At 37.3% G+C, this 19,926-nt stretch overlaps 1 pseudogene; it reads right to left on the bottom strand.

The window, feature by feature from the left end:
- Positions 1-13,933: 13,933 nt before the first annotated feature.
- LOC112619414 lies at positions 13,934-16,212 on the bottom strand (annotated as a pseudogene).
- Between the last annotated feature and the right edge of the window lie 3,714 nt (positions 16,213-19,926).

Below are 19,926 nucleotides of genomic sequence, written 5' to 3'. Positions count from 1 at the left end.
TTGTTCAATATGCTTATCTACTTAAGACTTAATTAATTCTTCATTCTCTTCCCAAGAAAAACAAGACAATTAGAATACTTTAAATTTGAACTTCTGTCCCTAAGACCCATGATGTTGCCTAGGAATTTGATTCTCCCTGGTTTTCAAACATCTCTCATAGAGTAATGTTATTATTTTTATAGCTAATATTTGTGTAGTATTATCAACATGTTTACTATTGCCTTGTTCATTCTTGCTTGTTGCATCATGTACCTTCCTCTGGGTTCCATTTTCTTCTTAGTAAAATAAAATACATCCATTAGTAGTTTTGTCTTGTTTTGTTTTGGTTTGGTTCAGGAGCACTCTGTAAGTGGTAATCTTTTCAATCTTCATACTTTGAAAATGACATTTTATCTTCTCCATGGAATGATAGTTTCACTCGTTCTAGAATTGTAGACAGACATTATTCTCCTTTATAACTCGAAAGCCATTTTATTTTCTTATGGAATATATCTTTGATAATGAGTAGTTTATTTTCAGTCTTATTGGGATTTCATAGGTTATCTGTCTCTGTGAGTGCTTTTAAAATTCTCTTTCTGTCTTTGAAGTTTTGCATTTTCATTATGACATGTCTGGTTTTGAAATTGTTTTGTTTTTCTTCTTTAGGAATTGCTATACTCCTTTGGTCTCAACACTCATCTTCTTTAATTCTGAGACGTTAACCACCATTATGTCTTCAAATATTGCCTCTCTCATGTTCTTTTTATCCTATTCTTATGGAATTATCATATTAAAGTGTCTCATTTTATCTTTCCTATCTCTCTGAGCTTCTCTTTCACATTTTACATTTTACATTTTTCCACTCTCTGTGCTGCATTCTGAGTGATTTCCAAAATATATCTTCTAATTCCATTTTTATCCCTATATAACCCCCAATAATTTAACACATCTATGTAACTATTAATGGAGATTATGTCAAAGTGTATATTTTCCATTTCTAAAATTTTCTATTTGTCTTTCCCTAAGTTTTCTTTTTCGGTTTTTATAATAGTAATTCCTTCTTTAGAATGTCTTTTTAAATGCTATATAAATTATGGTTATTGAGGTGTGCTTTTTGCAATTTCTCTGATTTGTTCTCATAACTGTTAACTTTAAATATGGAATTAGAAATTGTTTTCCAAGGAGTTTCCACATGATTTGAGTTGAGTTTCCTTATGCGGCAGTTTCATGTTTGTGTGTATTATTGTCCAAGATCCCAGTGTCCAATCATGCTATAAGTTATTTAGCTAGGAGTTCCCACACCACACAGAAAAGAGAAATTAGAGACCCACATCTGTAGGTGAAAGCTTCATGGCCCATTTTCCCGCATGTTCTGAATACTGGCGAGCTTCCTTACTACTTCTCGCAAGCTGGTAATTGTAGACTTAACTTGTCTCCAATTCACAAATGGAGCAGACTTGAGAGACTCCCAGTTTACTCAAGTACCCTCCATTCTAGTTCTTTACTTTGCTGTGGACCTTATCAAACTTCATTGAAATCTTGGCTTTTTAAATGCATTCTTCCACCATTATTTACATTAAAAGGAAAGAAAATATTATTTTTGACAACTGGGTAAATCAGAAAATAAAAATTAAATTAAGGGTTTTTTTTAAATACAAGAAATATTAACGTGGAAAGCACAGTTTTGACTTCACATTTTTCAAGGAGAAATTCTATTGCTAGGAGTGTTCACAGAAAATAGGAACGTGGACTAAAATGTTGCTGATGCCACATGAGAAGTTGGAAGACCTGGCAAACTGGCGTCAGAAGCCCCAAAATCTAACTCTGGGACTCTTTGAATTGTAAAGTTTACAAACTTGTCAGCTTCTCAGGGTTTTAGCTTTCTACGTGTCAAGTCGAAAAGGTAGGTAGGTAGATAGGTAAATAAATAATAAATTAATCTGAGGCATGAGGTCACCAACATGGCAGGATAGAAAGCTCCTGACTCTCCCTCCACCCACTGATGCTCCAGATGAACATCTATCTATGGGTCATTTCCATATGAGAGAAAGTCAGAGACCAGCGGAGAAACTCCTACCCACTGGGGAACTGAGAAAACATATCAAGTGGGTACGAAAAGCCAAGGCATAGTCGGGTATAGACCCCCACCTTGGGCACTGTGTCACCAAATCAGAAAAGGAATCCCTAACACCCAGTTTCTCCCTGTGGAGAGGAGCATCTGGACTTCACATATCAGGCTCAAACCTGAAATTTCCCCACGTTTTGATTCTTAATTCACCAGCTCCAAGAGCAGAGGGAATTGACGCATGCATGTACCTTAGACTATAAGAAAATTGGGTTTACACTGGCACACAAGTACTTCCAGGGACCTCATTCCCCTGGAGCAGTGTAGACAAGGGGCTTAGAAAACACAGCCCTCTGTTTTCTCCCCAGAAGGGGTTTATAAAACACTCTTACAGTGGTAATCTGACAGTCTGACTTTTAACTAACTTGAATTGGGGAGTTAAAAGGACAGTCAATTAATAACTCACCACAAGCATGGGAAGAATTTACACTCACTACTGCAGCCCCTACTTAAGGAACTGCATGCTAAATCTCTTGGCTCTGGGAGCAGAAGGGACCGACATACACAATTCTCTATAAACTGCAGGAAAAAGTAGCATTTTAAAATAGTATATAAACAACTATAGTGACTTTATGCCCCTGGAGCTGTACAGAGAAGGGGCCCCAAAAACCTAAGTCCCTATTTCTCCCCAGAAGAAGTTTAGGACACATATCCAGAAACCTGATTTTTAAAGCTACATCCCAATGGACTCCACCCAAAACCTAAAAGCTTTGAGGACAGAAGGGACGAGGCATAGGGGAGTCTCCCTTGATCCCAGAACAAAGAGGTGGTTTTAAATGGGCATCCAAACATTTCCAGGGGCTGTAGTTCCTTGAAGCAATGCAGAAACGGGGCATGAACGTGTAGCTCTCACTTTCTCCCTGGAAAGAGATTATGACACACACTCTCATGGACTACCTGATACTACATATATCAAAGATCTAACAGTACAAACAAAAAATAACCCTTTGTTAATTAGAGCTAGAATTTGGCTCATCATAAGACTTCCTCCCAGATCATCCCAGAAATAAGTACAAGCCTACCTATTATTTCTGAAAGGATTTTGGCTATGCACCAAGTGCTACAATTTTAATAGCTCCCACCTAAGGGACTGTCATCTCAATGACCTAGCTCTGGTAGTTAAGGGGGCTTTTCAATCCTGAGTGACACAAGATGAAAGAAAACAAGTGAACGTAGAATGGGCCCAGACCCAGAAGCTATCCCTCAAGGATCAGAAGGTGTAGCCCAAATGTGAGTTCAGGCTTCTTCCAAAAATCCTCCCCTAGCTTAGTACAGAAAGAGTGGGAAGTAAACACCCATACCCAGACCCACCATGAAGACAGAGAAAACAAGAACACATATTCAACACCCTCACCTTTCCAGCTATATCTAAAATGCCTTGCTTCTATCATATGAGTCTTGGGGTACTGGCAATATGTAGTACAGCCTAAGATCCAGAAAACCACTAAAAACAAAGATAATGGTCTGGACAAACACAAAAATTAGAGAGGCACCTTAAAATCTCTGGCCAGACAGATTAGTGAAAACGTTCTCCTACATAAGACTGGTCTAACAAGACATAAAGAGGTAAGTGTATTTTCTAATGTGTGGAAATCAACACAGACAATCAAGGAAAATGAAAAAAAAAATTCCAAGCAAAAGAACAAGATTAATGTCCAGAAAGCAACACAAGTGAAGTGGAGTTTTATGAATTTACCAATAGGAAATTCAAAACAATGGTCATAAAGATGCTCCACAGAGGTCACGACAGCAGTGTAAGAGAGGTCAAGACAGCAATGTAAGGACAAGCTGAGAACTTCAACAAAGAGAAAATATAAACAAGTACCAAATGGAAACCATAGATCTGAAGAATGTTATCACTGAATTGAGAAAATGCAATAAAGGGGTTCAACAACAGACTAGATCAGGCAGAAGGAAAGATAGTGAACCTGAAGATAGTTCACTGGAAATCATCCAATCTGAGAAGCAAAAAGAAAAAGGAATGAAAAAGAGTATGGGAAACCATCAAGCACAATAACTTATGCATTACTGACATGCCAGAAGAAGAAGAAAGACGGAAAGTGTCAGAAAATACATGCAAAGAAAGAATGGCAGAACACTCCCCAACTCTGGAGAGGGAATTAGAAAGCTAGATCCAGAAAACCCATACAACACCAAATAAATTAAATCCAAAGACACCCACAATGTAACACATCACAGTCAAATTGTCAAAAGTTGAAGACAAAGAAAGAATATTGAAAGAAGCAAGGGAAAAGCAAACCATCACATACAGGGATTACCACCAACTCCCACGCCCCCCCCCCCCCCCCCCCCCCCCCCACACACACATAAGACTATCAGAGGACTTCTCAGTAGAAACCTTGCAAGCCAAAAGTGAGTGGGATGATATATTTAAAATCCTGAAAGAAAAAGATTGGCAATGAAGAATACTATACTCAGCAATCCTTTATTTCAAAAACTAGGGAATGATAAAGACTTTCTCAGACAAACAAAAGCTGAGAAAGTTTACCACCACTAGTCATGCATTACCAAAAAAAAAAAAAATGCTAAAGGAAGTTCTTCAAGCTGAAGGAAAAGGATGCTGATTAGTAACATAAAATTAAATGAAAGTATAAAACTCATTGGTAAAAGTAAATACATTGTCAAGTACAAAACACCCTAATACTTAAACTGCAGTGAGTAAATCAATTATATCTCTAGTATAAATGTCAAAATACAAAACTATTAATAACAACTAAAGCCACAATAATTTGTTAAGGGATACATATTATAAAAAATGTGAAGTGTGGTATCAAAAACATGAAACATGAAAAGAAAGGGGGTAAATGTAGAGAATTTGTGTATGTGATCAAAATTAAGCTGTTATAGCTTAAATTACCCTGCTGTAAAATATTTTATGTAAACCTCGGGGCAATTGCAAAGCAAAAGCCTATGATAGATACACAAAAGATAAAAAGAAAAGAACCAAAGCATTCCACTACAGAAAGCTATCAAATCACAAAGAAAGCAAGAAGATTAAGATGGCGGATAGGAGGCAGGACTAGCTTACAGTTCCTGCTCAGATAGACACAGCAGTTGTGGAAATTCACATCATGAACTTTTGCTCCAAGAACTACCACGGGAACATTCCAGGAAAGCAGAGAGAATCGATGAAGGAACTGGATCACCACTGCAGGCTCCCTGAGATGCCGAAAAACTGCAAGTCAGTTTGCATTCTCAACAGAGAGGCTGGTGGTCTGGAACAGGTTCTCAGCCCTGGTCACTGGTTGCCTGGAAACAGAATCAGTGCCATTGGGAGGGGAGGCCATGGTGGGAGAAAGACCAGCCTTTAGGACTGCAGGCTGCATGGGAGCAGGATGACTCCTATGACTGCCACCTTTCCCCCACTTCCCTGGTGACCTGTATGACTCAGCAGAAGCAGCCATAATCCTCTTGGGAATATAACTCCACTAGACTTGGAACCCACCCCCATCCCCCACAATAGCCACAGCAAGCTCCCTCAAAGGAGAGGGTGAGCTCAGACATGCCTATCGCTGTTGCCACGTGGTCTTTCTCTGCCCACCCGGAGAGCCAAAGACATTGGAGCATTCTCCAAAACAGACCATATGATAGGCCATAAAATAAGTCTTGCTAAATTTAAGAAAATCAAAATTATATCAAGAACTTTCTAAGACCACAGTAGAATAAAATTGGAAATTAATTCCAAAAGGAACCCTCAAAAGCATGCAAATACATGGAAATTAAATAACTTGCCCCTAATGATCATTGGGTAAATAACTAAATTAAGATGGAAATTTAAAAATTATTTGAACTGAATGATAATAGTGACAGAACCTATCAAATCCTCTGGAATACAGCAAAAGCAGTGCTAAGAGAAAAGTTCATAGCATTAAATGCCTACATCTAAACATCTGAAAGAGCACAAATAAACAATCTAATGTCACACCCCATGGAACTGGAGAAACAAGAACAATCCGAACCCAAGCCCAGTGAAGAAAAGAAATAACAAAGATCAGAGCAGAACTAAATAAAATTGAAACAAAAAAATACAAAAGATAAAACAGAAAGCCGGTTCTTTGAAAAGAGAGTTGACAGATCATTAGCAAGAAAACCAAGAAAAGAAGAGAGAAGATTCAAATAAGCTCAACTAGAAACAAAACAGAAGGTATTACAACTGATACCACAGAAATACAAATGATTATTCAGGGATACTATGAACACCTTTTCACACATAAACTAGAATACCTAGAGGAGATAAATAAATTCCTGGAAATGTAAAACCCTCCTAGATTAAACCAGGAAGATATAGAATCCCTGAACAGACAAATAACAAGCAGCGAGATTGAAATGGTAATGAAAAAAAACTTGCCAACAAAAAAAATTACAGGACCAGATGGATTCACAGCTGAATTCTATCAGACATTCAAAGGAGAATTGGTGCCAATCCTATTGACACTACTCCAAAAGATAGAGAAGAAGGGAATCCTCCCTAAATCATTCTATGAAGCCAGTATCACCCTAATACCAAAACCAGGGAAGGACATAACACAAAAAGAAAACTACAGACCAATATCCCTGATGAACATAGATGCAAAAATCCTCAACAAAATACTAGCAAACTGAATCCAACAGCATATCAAAAAGATAACCACCATGATCAAGTGGGTTTCATACCAGAGATTCAGGGGTAATTTAACATATGTAAGTCAGTAAATGATACATCATATAAACATAATTAAAAACAAAAATCACATGATCATCTCAATAGACATAAAGAAAGCATTTGACAAAATCCAGCATCCCTTTATGCTTAAAACCCTCAGCAAAATCAGCTTAGAAGGGACATACCTTAAGGTAATAAAAGCCATCTATGACAAACCCACAGCCAACATTATATTGAACAGGGAAAAGTTTAAAGAATTCCTGCTGAGAATGGGAACAAGACAAGGATGCACACTTTCACCACTTCTGTTCAACAAAGTACTGGAAGTCCTAGCCAGATCAATGAGACAAGAGAAGGAAATAAAGGACATCCACATTGATGTCAAAGTGTTGCTGTTTGCTTATGATATGATCATGTACCTAGAAAACCCTAAAGACTCATATAAAAAGCTCCTAGAATTGGTAAATGAATTCAGCAAAGTTTCAGGATAGAAAGTTAATGTACACAAATCATTAGCTCTAGTATACACCAACAATGACCAAGGTGAGAATCAAATCAAGAACTCAACTCCTTTCACAATAGCTACAAAAAAAATAATTATTATTATATACTTAACCAAGGATGTAAAATACCTCTACAAGGAAAACTACTAAACACTGCTGATAGAAATAAGAGATGACATAAACAAATGGAAACACATCCCATGCTCATGGATGTGTAGAATCAATATTGCAAAAATGACCATACTGCCAAAAGCATACTGCCAAAAATGACCATACTGTCAAAAATGACCATCCATGCTCATGGATGTGTAGAATCAATATTGCAAAAATGACCATACTGCCAAAAACAAACTAATGCAATTTCCACCAAAATACTACTCATGCTTCAAAAAACTAGAAAAAACATCCTAAAACTCATATAAAACCAAAAAAAAGAGCCTGCATAGCCAAAGCAAGACTGAGCTAAAAGAAGCAAATCTGGAGGCATCACGTTACCTGACTTCAAACCATACTATAATGCCATAGTCATTGAAACAGTGTGGTACTGGTATAAAAATAGGCACATAGACCAATGGAACAGAATTGATAACCCAGAAATAAAGTCAAATACTTACAGCCAACTGATTTTTGACAAAGCAAACAAAACATAAAGTGGGGAAAAGACACCCTATTCCACAAATGGTGCTGGGATAACTGGTAAGACACATGTAGAATGAAACTGGATCCTCATCTCTCACCTATACAAAAGTCAATTTAAGATGGATCAAATGGATCAAGACTTAAATCTAAGACCCGAAATCATAAAGATTCTAGAAGATAACATTAGAAAAACCCTTCTAGACATTGGCTTAGGCAAAGATTTCATGACCAAGAACCCAAAAGCAAATGCAACAAAAACAAAGATAAATAGATGCACTAAATTAAACCAAAAGACTTCTGCACAGCAAAGGAAATAATTAACAGAGTTAACAGACAACCCACAGAGTGGGAGAAAATCTTCACAATGTATACATCTGACAAAGGACTAATGACCAGAATCTACAAAGAACTCAAACAAATCAGCAAGAAAAAAACAAACAATCCCATCAAAAAGTGGGCTAAGGACATGAATAGACAATTCCCAAAAGAAGATATACAAATGGCCAATAAGTGTATGGTAAAATGCTCAACATCACTAATTATCAGGGAAATGCAAATCAAACCTACAATGCAATACCACCTCATTCCTGCAAGAATAGCCATAATAAAAAAATAATAGATGTTGGCATTGATGTGGGAAAAAGAGAACACTCTTACATGGTTGGTGGGAATGTAAACTAGTACAACCACTATGGAAAACAGTGTGGAGATTCCTTTAAGAACTAAAAGTAGATCTCCCATTTGATCCAACAATCCAACTCCTGGGTATCTACCCACAGGAGAAGAAGTCATTATACGAAAAAGATACTTGCACACGCATGTTTATAGGAGCACAATTTGCAATTGCAAAAATATGGAACCAGCCCAAATGCCCATCAATGAGTAAGTGGATAAAGAAAGTGTGATATATATGTAGATGATGGAATACTACTCAGTCATAAAAAGGAATAAAATAATGGCATTCACAGCAACCTGGATTGAATTGCAGACCATTATTCTAAGTGAAGTAACTCAAGAATGAAAAATCAAACACTGTGTGTATTCACTATGAGGACACAAAGGCATAATAATGATACAGAGGACTTTGGGGACTTGGTGGAAAGAGTGGGAGGGCACTAAGGGATAAAAGACTACACAGTGCATACAGTATGCATTGCTTGTGTGGTGGGTGCACCAAAATCTGATAAATCACCACTAAATAACTTCTTCATGTAGCCAAACCCCACCTGTTCCCCAAAAACCTATTGAAATAAAAAATAAAAACAAACAAAAAAATCAAGATGGAAGGAAGGAAAAAATTATTTACAAAACAACAGTAAACAATAAACGAAATGGCAGGAGTCAGTTTATACCTATCAATAATAATCTTGAATGTAAATGGATTAAAATCCCCAATTAAGAGATATAAAGTGGCTGAATGTATTTAAAAAAAAAAAAAAAAGCAAGACACAACTACAGTTGTCTCTCAGTATCCATGAAGGATTGTTCCCAGGACCCCCACAGATACCAAAATTCATATGATGGTCACGTACTTTATATAAAATGGTGTAGTATTTGCATATAACCTATGTACATCCTCCTGTATACTTTAAATTATCCCTGGATCACTTATAACAGTGAAAAAGCCTACAGAATGAAAGAATGAAATCCTGACATTTGTGGAAACATGAATGAGCCTGGAGGACATTATGTTAAGTGAAATAAGCCAGACACAGAAAGACAAATAACACATGTTCTCACTTACATGTGGGAACTAAAAACCTTGAACCCACAAAAGTAGAAAGTGGAATAGTAGTTACCAGAGGCTTGATGGGTACAAATTTACAGTTAAATAGAAGGAAAAATTTATAGTGTTCTATAGCACAGCAGAGTGACTATAGTTAACAATAATTTAGTATATTTCAAAATGGCTAGAAGAATTTTGAATGTTATCAACACAGAGAATTGATCAATGTGTGAGGTCATGGATATGCCAGTTACCCTTACTTGATCATTACACATTGTATACACTGTATATCAAAATATCACATGTATCTCATAAACATGTACAATTATTATGTATCAATTAACATTTTTAAAAAATTAAAACTTAAAAAGGCATCTGGTTTCAGGATATTATGTATAAAGAAATCCCTTTCTTTATGTATAATACCAATGCCACAATCTTTTCTGTCATACTTCCTAATATAAGAATAAAAGTTTGGGGGACAGTAAGACCCATAAAATAAAGTCATACAAAGTAAGGCTGCTTTAGACCAAGCCTGCCCCTAGATTTTTGTTCTTAAAGTGACTCTTACTTAACTGGAACCAGTCTGAGAGGAAAACAGAATTTTCTAAACTTTGGGAGCTGCAGCATTCTATGATTAGGATTTCTCAAAGAGATACTACAAGAATACCATTTTGAATTTGTGGTCTTGCTTGCTCTGGTTCATAGGGTGAAAAAAAAAAAAATTCTAAACTAGTTCCCTTAGTCAGCCTTAAAGAATCAACTTCCTACATATTTTCCTCTTCATATAAGACCAACTCCTTCATGAGACAGGAATAGCTTTGAGATTTCAGCATATATTTCCTATTCAGAAGAAACAGCAGATAAAATGCAGGCTCATTTTACCTAAGCAAAAACACTAATCAGCTTATAGACACCAGAGAAGCATCCACAACCCAACAGTGTGTGAAGATTCAAATGTAATAAATGGTGGGTCTTCTTTTGAAAAGCAATTAGGAGTCATCCAATACCTATGAGTTAATCTATATGAAGGGTTTAATTTGGGCAGCCTTCTATTCTGCCTTCCTTTCCTTCCTCTAATTGAGTAAACAAATGCATTAGTCAGCAAGGCTAAGTCTTCTAGGGTGAAATGTCTTGTGGTTCTAACCATTCTGCCTCATTTCCAGGATATTAACAAGACATTTGAAGATGATTTTAAAGATAATAAGATATAGCCCTTTGGAAGAAAAGCAGATTAGGGGCTTCCAGCCAGTGCATTGCTAAACATACTCACTGAAACTTAATATCTTAAAAGCATTTCCTTCCTAAGGTGTGCTCATCCTAAAAAAAAAAGCTTTTCAGGGAAACACTCGTGTTTGGGGCCCACAAAAAGAGCCTAACACTGAAGCCAATTCTAATTTCCAGTGGGTGAAAGGAGTCCAGGGATTCTCTATGCACAGAGGGAAAAGTCAATCATTATCTGCTGACTGATCATACATTCAGCAGGGATGAAGATGTAATTTGCAGTAAATGGCATGGACAATTGTTAAATATTTTGACAGTCACCCCTGTTGTCAGCTGGATTTTTCACCTGCAGATGTTGTTACTTGACAATACCATCTGCCTTGAGTATAAGTGCTTTATTATTTTCTGTGGTCAGGCCAGTTTTCCAGATGCTTCCTCTTCCTTAAAAGTTAGCAAGGAAAAAAAAAAAACGAACACAGCCAGGCACAAAGAAGACTGCTAGCCCAGCAACAGCTGCTGTAGCAGTCTGACCTTCTAGAACACTGATGCTTTAATTTCTTTCCTGCCCAGTAAAGGTGGGGTAACCCGCCTGTCAAAAGAATGCCATTCTAAAACACATGGAAACAGGGAGGGCCTCTGTCTTCCTGGAACTTAAGTTCTAGTGGGAGAAAGATGGACAATAAGTAGGTAAATAAATCATGTCAGATAATAATAAGTATTATGAAGAATAAAAGTAGTTGTAATAAGACACAGTGACTGAGAGATGGAGGTGGGTGGCTATTTTAGATAGAAAGATCAAGAAAATCCTCTTATAGGAAGTATGACATTTGAGATGAAAGCTGAAGGATAAACAGTAGCCAAACTAGTTTTAACACTTTAGAATGTTTTTTACACTTCTTTTTAGACGTGCTTATATAATTTATTTTTGATAGTTTTACTGTACATTTATTTTTAAAGAAAAACAAAAGACAAATCCAAGTTTTCCAGGCAAATAAACTCATAACTTTATCACATCTGATACTATCATCTTCTGTATAAGCTTTTAATTAAATTGTTTCTACATACTTCATGTTGTTTGATTTGATTAAATGTCTCCTATTATTCATTGTGCAAATATTTACTAAGCTAAAATAGAAACAAACATTAAGAAACAAATTTTTACCTTGTAATGTAAAACAAAAGAAAGATAGGGTTTCTTAATGCTATTCTATGCTTGAATGTTGGCACTCTTTGTTTTTCAAACCTTATTTATCAAAACTGATAGTAGCCTCAAGAAGTTTAATGATACTGGTCCTGGTATTTTTTGCCATATTTATTACATAGCAATAGTATTTACAAGGCTGAAGTAGCTGACACATATTGGTAGTCACTGTATAATTTTGATTACAGCTATAAAAATTTAGTTTATGGATTAACTCTGTACCCTGTCATCTTTTAGCCTGCCTGTTCCTTCTTGGAATAAAATACATATCCCTTAGGGTTAAGATCCATAGTTCCAGAATATTCTCAGCCATCTGGTTCAGGTACAGGGTAAAGTTAAGCTGGAAATAATAATTATTAGCTAAAAGAAGCTTCTTTTGTCTTACCTGCTTCCCAAGGGCTCTGTTTGTAAAAAGAGTACAGACCAGAAATCCTGTGCCTTGCTAAATTCTTTCCATGTGCCATCCTATTGCTGAGCTTTCGTTTCCTCATTTTTTAAATGAGAAACAAAATATCTGCCCTATCACCACTTACAGGTGTGATTTATAGATTTAATGAGAATATATCAAAATACTTTATAACCCACAAAACATAAATTTATATAATGCTAGCCACTTTGAATTGAACATCCTCTAAATTCTAGAAATAGTACTGGAAGCTTTGCATATATAGTGTTACCTCTTAATTCTCAATACAACCCCTCAGTTTTTATAATTACATTCAGTATACAAATGAGTTAAGAGAAGTGCAAAAAATGTCAGGTAATTTGACAAAGGTCAAATAGCTAGAGGGGGCAAAGTTGGGATTCAACACAATATTGCTTCCAAATAGAGGCTTTACTTTTCCCTTCTACTCAGAGCTAACACAGCAACCTTAAGAATGGTGGGTGAGACTAAGAAAACTTGAAATGGGGAGGAATCAATGAGTAGCCTACTTTGACAAAGAAAACACCCTGATAAAATCTATGCTGTATTTTAGAATCCCTGGGCTTCATATATTGTTTTATAGTTTTTATTAATCAACTATAAGACGAAAAGTGAAAAATAAATGTTCAGATGCAAAAATACGATACGCCATCCCACCCAAGCTTATATTTTAAAATTCTACTTTACTCATTTTATCAAGCATATAAATAAATCACAAATAACGTGAACTAAGAAAAACATAAAGACTTCCTTTGCTTTTGGAAAACAGCTGAGAAAAAACAGAAAATTATTTTTAGAAATACAGAAAAAAAAGTTGCTTTTATAGTAGCCAATATGACCTCATTAGGCACCAAGACACATCTCTGTTTGTAACCTTAATACAGCTATAGTATTACTATTCATAAAAATCAAGGCTTCCAGTAAAAACTGAGTATTTTGTCACACTAATCTTCAAATTGCATCACTAAAAATGTAGTTATACACACCAATTTCTAATCTCAGAACATTCTACACAATAGATTTTAATCACTGGAATAAATAATTGCTCAGAAAAGCAGTACTGCTTCAATTACAATATGATTTGCCAGTCAATATTCCTGTTTTCCAGTAAAAAGATTTCATGAGCAGAAACATTGAGCTCCTTGTGTTTTCATCAATCAAGAGAATACTTGCGGGCCAGGCACAGTGGCTCACGCCTGTAATCCCAGCACTTTGGGAGGCCGAGGTGGGCGGATCACTTAAGGTCAGAGCTCGAGACTGGCCTAGCCAACATGGTGAAACCCCATCTCTATTAAAAATACAAAAAATTAGCCAGGTGTGATGACAGGCTCCTGTCATCCCACCTACGCAGGAGGCGGAAGCAGGAGAATCGCTTGAACTTAGGAGGCGGAGGTTGCAGTGAGCTGAGACTGCGCCACTGCACTCCAGCCTGGACGACAGAGCAAGACTTTATCTCAAAAAAATAAAAAAAGAGAGAGAACATTTCTGAGCAGCTTCCACGCAAACATTTTTAACGGGTTGACACAGATCTGTAATCTTCGCTCCTCATACTGGCACTGCCAGACACAGGCATGTGAACTCCTACCTCGGCACCCTTATGGGCAGTGTCAGGACCTACTCCACCCTCACCTCTATATCCAAAGATAGGAGCTGGGTCCTCAACCAGTGAACCTTTGGCATCATATCTTTCATAAATTTCTGTTCTTCAAATCCAGGTTCCATTGTCATTACCAAGGCCATATCTATTTTATTAGCGTACAGTGCCAAATACTCAACTGTAGTTCCCAGTTTAATGGCAAGGCCAACATTCAGCTCATCCTCCCAAATGTCTTTAATCAAAGCCCTTGAGTTCTCAGTAGCCTCGAGATGAAAGGTGTACTGATTGGCACCTGCTCCAGCCATTGGCTTTACCCACTATTTACGGCCTGAACCCTCTCATGTGCATGTCAAAGAAAGAGTCCTGACCTAGCTGCTTTTGAAGGCTTTCTACCACAGAGTCGATTATCTAGAGGCACTTGTCCCCAAATTGGCTGGGCCACTGTTGAGGAGAGGTGGGCCAATCTTGCAGTCTGACACCAAAGTCTGGGCTTATATAATGTTTTCTTGATCTATTATAGAAGTATCTTTAAATATTCTTCCACAGCGTAATTTTAATATTTTATTTGAAGAGAAATAAACACACTAAGAAATTAACCATCACCTGTAATCCCTCCATGTAAAAGCAATCATATAATGAAGTTAAGGTTCCCCATTCTTCTGCCTATTTTGTCTTTCCAATCCCTATGCCCCTGTTCCTAACTCTCATTGCCGTGCCAGAGGAATTGCTAGTAACAATCTGCTTGATGACTGAATTAATGACAAGCATTCTGTATCGACATATTTAATTCAAATGTGGTAGATAATTTGAAAAGTCTTAAGAGTTCTCTCCTTGTTATTTTCCCTGGATATGATTTTACCTTTCCTGTGCAAAAACCAATGCAAGTCTCAAAGGCTGAAGACTGTCCTCAGTTCCCTTTTAATTGTGTAACTGAATGGCAAGCACCAAATAAATAGTGGTTCCCCGCACCACAGTAACAATGAGAAATGATAGACTATGAGCTATGTGCCCAATAGTCAGCAAAAGATTTTACGTATATCCTTATTTCACCCTCACAAAACAAACACTCTACCCTATACTGTCTATACTGTCTCTGTAAATGTCCCTATTTTAGAAGTGAGGCTCGTAGATTAAATAAATTGCCCAACATCACATAGTAAGAGACACGCAGAAGTTTATGTTCAGGTCTGGCTGATTTCATCAGGCCCTGCTCTAGATGAAGGGTTGGCGAACTATGGCCCAAACCAGCTTACCACTTGCTCTTGTACAGCCTGAGAGCTAAGAATAAATTTTACATTTCCTAATGGTAAGGAAAAAAAAAAGAATAGTCTCTTGTGACATATAAAAATCATATAAAATTAAAATTTCAGTGTCCATAAATTGTTTTATTGGACCACAGCTACACTCATTTGTTATGTGTTATCTATAGCTGCTTTCACACTACAACAGCAGAGCTAAGTAGTTGAATAGTTGTAACAGAGATGCAATATCCTACAAAAACTAAAATATTTAACATCATAATTTAAGGAAAAGTTTTCCAACCCCTCCTCTAGATAGCCAAGAACCACATGGGCATCAAATGAGTAACAGGCTTCATTATTCTCAGTTCAATCAGAAAAACTGAGTTACTACAATATCATGGTATTAGATGGTTTGATATAGGAATCAAGACTTACAGGAAAGTGGAAGAAGCTAGAAGAGGGAAGATCTGGAGCCTTCAGCTGGAGGATCAGGAAAACTGCCACTATAATTTCAACTTGAAGTGCCAGAGTGGGTGAAGAAAGCAGGGCTCGTGAGGAACTCCAAGGAACCACTACCCCTGGTTTCACAACCCGAAAAGGGAGCTCAGGAAGAGCTTTGCAAAGCAACCATGTCTGGCAGTCAAGAGCTCCCCAAAATGATGGCTTCTTTTCACTTTTGCTTTCCAAATCTCTGCAAGTTCCTCCCAGTGGTAAACACTAACTCTGACCTATAGAGGAAAAGGAATTCTGGGAAACAGGCCCAGTCTTAGAACGAAATGATGATTGTGTCGATTTGATAACATAACCCAGCATATGTCCCAACCAGTGTTTGGCAATACCATAGGTACTATTTCTCCAGTAGTAGCCAGTACCTGTAAAGAGCCTGCCATCTTGCCTGTGGTGGAGATGTAAATTGGGGCCCTAGGATACCCATGGCAGGTCAGGATGTAACCTTCTCAGCCCGTATCTTCTAGGTGTGGCAGGTTTGCTTGCCCAGCCTTCTATTATACCTCTTATTCACAGTACTTATGCTGTCTCTCCTTTGGAATTGGATCCAGACTTGAACCCCAAACTATTCAACTGGGTACCCAGTATTTTATTATCTTCATTGTCAAATTGTGTTCATTGTCATTAAAAGGGACTTCCCTGGTGCTCACTTCTGCCTTCAAGCTGGGCTGGGTGCCTTATAAACTTCATCTCATTTAATACACTCAATAACCCCCCCAGGTAGGGAGGCTTAACCTCTTTTTACAGGTGAGGAAACTAAAGTTTGAAGAGATTAAGAAAATTGCCCAAATTCACAGTGTAAATGGTGAAGCCAGGCTTGAGTCTCTGTTCCGTATGATTCCCAAACCCAGTACAGCAGACTACTATGCTCTGTGCCACAGCCACGTTCTTCTCAGACTCTGCTTCCAGAACGCTCCACTTCACTGCGGCTTACAAATTGGAGAGCTTTTATTTGCTGGTAATCTAATTGCCCACAACCATGTTCTAATTCTCCCTCCCTCAAAGTAGACCCTTGAAAACTTTCAGATTCAACTAGATTTCACTAAACTTCTTATATTAACTACTGAATTTATCCTAGATAGGTATGGGGATCAGATATATTGTCTTTCTGGTTCTTTTTTAGCAACCCTGAATCAGTCAACCCATCTGCCGTACTTGTTCTCAACACACAGTGTGTTCCTGACTATGACAACAAAGAGCTATCCTAATAAGTAATCTCCTCTCCTAAGATAGGTAAGTATAGGGTAAGAACTCAAGTGTGGATTCATGAGACTGCCTGTTTTAAGCTACGCCCTATCAATTACCACCTGTGCATGACCTAACCCCTGTGCCTCAGTGTTCTCCTCTATAAAATAGAGATAGTAATCGTACCTACTTTATACAATTACTGTGAGAATTAAGTAAATTAAGACATTCAAATAACTTACTGCAATGGGGTATTTAATATAAGCATACACTATTGGCTATGTTTATGATGATTATCTTCATAAATCAAAAACATCAGAAAACACTTGCTTTTCAAAATGATGCACAGACACTTTCTACCTAAGCCAACTTGAACAATGGCTTCTAGTCTGATGGAATGGTTTCTCAGTATAATAATGATAAAAATAATTAATAGTAGTTAGCCAGTATGGTGCCTTGTAATTTTGAAATAGCTTTCTCATTAATCATAAGCATGCACAATTATTTTTGTTCATGGCCTAAATCTCCAGTTAATGGATTCTGAACCGAGGCTGTGTCAGATCAGCCAGAAGGTGTGTGGATTTGTGAAGAAGCAGAAAAGGGTTTGGAAAGCTGGCGTTCAATTGCTAATGCATGTGGGACCCTGTGCAGCTGATCTGCATGCTAATTGCCTTGCTAGAAACTAGATTATGCAGAACAGACACAAGCAATATTACAGTATCAGTGACATTCTCTTTCCTTCTCCCTCTTTCCCTCTCTCCCTTTCCCCTATCTCTCTTCTTGCTGCCTATCTCCATCATGCAATCTCTTTGTCACTAGAGAAGGGAAACACTCCACCCTGTCCCCAAAATAAAAGAAGAAATCTGAAAATAGTCTTTTATGGAGTCTCCACAGCTGGAAAGTAATCGTCAAAATAACACTTGGGATCCAGGCACGCTAAAATGGCTTTAGGCATGAGAGTGACATAGTCAAATTTACCTTATAGAAAGATCCGCCTGGAAACAGAGAGAAAGGGATTGAAGAGAGACTAACCTGAAAGCAGAGAGTATCTATTACAGTAATCTAGGGCGATATTATAGTGGTCTGAATAAGGTGCTGTTAAATGGAAAGAAATGGATACTTGTGGGAGGCATTTAAGAATTAGTTCTAAAGACTAATTGCATAAGGGGTTGAGAAAAAAGGAGAAGTCAAAGTAGATCCCCAGGGGTTTGTTACAGGCAACTGGATCCTCTGGGCCTAGAGATAATTAGTAATACAAATTATTTCATTAAATGGCCTCACACACCCAATTCATTAACATAATGAGTTAATATATTCTTATTAGTACAGGAATATATAAGCTAATATATTCCTATTAATATTGAGACTGCCTACCCATAAAACATCCTAATATGAGAGAATCATTGACAGGAGTATTCAGGAAACAATCATCAGCTGTGCCAGGAACCAGGGAAGATGCAGAGATAACTAAGACATGTAACACAACATATGCAAAGCACAATTTATAAGTATTATACTAAGGTAAAAATTTGACTAATTCTATATAGAAATAGAGGGAGACAGAAAATAAATTTCAACCTGCCAAAATAAACAGTGGCTTCAGAAAAAAAAGTGTGGAATTTAAACTGTTCCTTGAAGAATGAGCAGAATTTCAACAGCAAAGACATTTCATATGATGAAATGGTTTGAGCAAAAACTCACGAGTATGTAAATGTGCTCACCATATCCCAGGAATGCTGAGTACTATTTTTCTTCTAATCGTTGACACAAGATGCACTATCAGCATAATAGGATCTGGGAGATGTTGCAGAGAGAAATACATTAAATTACATTTCAGTTTTGAAATGCATCTTATTTGAGTACATAAAGGAAAAAAGTGTATCTTTGTATCAATGGAACCTAAGTGTGACACAGGAAACACATTGTTCAGGGGAAGTTAAAGCAGGAGAAAGTCTGGAAGCAGGAGTTTATATTTGATGTTGGGGACAATGGTGGCGCATTCAAAAGTTTTTGAGCAAAAGAGTGTTGCTATTAGATTTGTATCTTAAGATGAGGTCTTGAGTGCAAAAAGTCAAGAAAAAGAAACAAAAGTTCAGAAAGAGAGAGGTAAAATTGTCTCTATTTGCAGATGACAAGAATATTTATATAATAAGTACTAAAGAATCTACAACGTAACTCATAGAAGTAATACATGAATTCATCAATGTCACAGCATATAAGTTTAATAATACATATACATGCATCAAGACTTGGAAAATGAAAATTTTTAAGATACCTTTTAAATATACTTAGGAATAAATTTAACAAAAGATCTCTATACTGAAACTACAAAACACTGCTGTATTAGTCCATTTTCATACTGCTATAAGAAATACTACCTGATACTGGGTAATTTATAAAGAAAGGAGGTTTAATTGACTCACAGTTCTGTATAGCTGAGGAGGCCTCAGGAAACTTACAATCGTGGCAGAAGGGGAAGCAGGCACATCTTAACATGGTGACAGGTGAGAGAGAGCGCGTGTGCAGGAGGAACTGTCAAACACTTATAAAACCATCAGATCTCGTGAAAACTCACTCCCCATCATGAGAACAGCATGAGGGAAACTGCCCCCATGATCCAATCACCTCCCACCAAGTCCCACCCTTGACATGTGGGATTTATGGGAATTACAATTCAAGATGAGGGCTGGGCACAGTGGCTTACACCTGTAATCCTGACACTTTGGGAGGCTGAGGCAAGTGGGTTGATTGAGCTCAGGAGTTTAAGACCAGCCTGGGCAACATAGTGAAACCCCAACTCTGCAGAAAATACAAGAATTAAAAAAATAAAAAACAATTCAAGATGAGATCTAGGTGGGGGGCCAGAGCTAAACTGCATTAACTGCTGAGAGAAGGTAAAGAAGACAGACCTA

This window comes from Theropithecus gelada, chromosome 2, assembly GCF_003255815.1.
Source record: "Theropithecus gelada isolate Dixy chromosome 2, Tgel_1.0, whole genome shotgun sequence".
Taxonomy (NCBI): Eukaryota; Metazoa; Chordata; class Mammalia; order Primates; family Cercopithecidae; genus Theropithecus; species Theropithecus gelada.
This window is presented reverse-complemented; position numbering and strand designations above follow the sequence as displayed.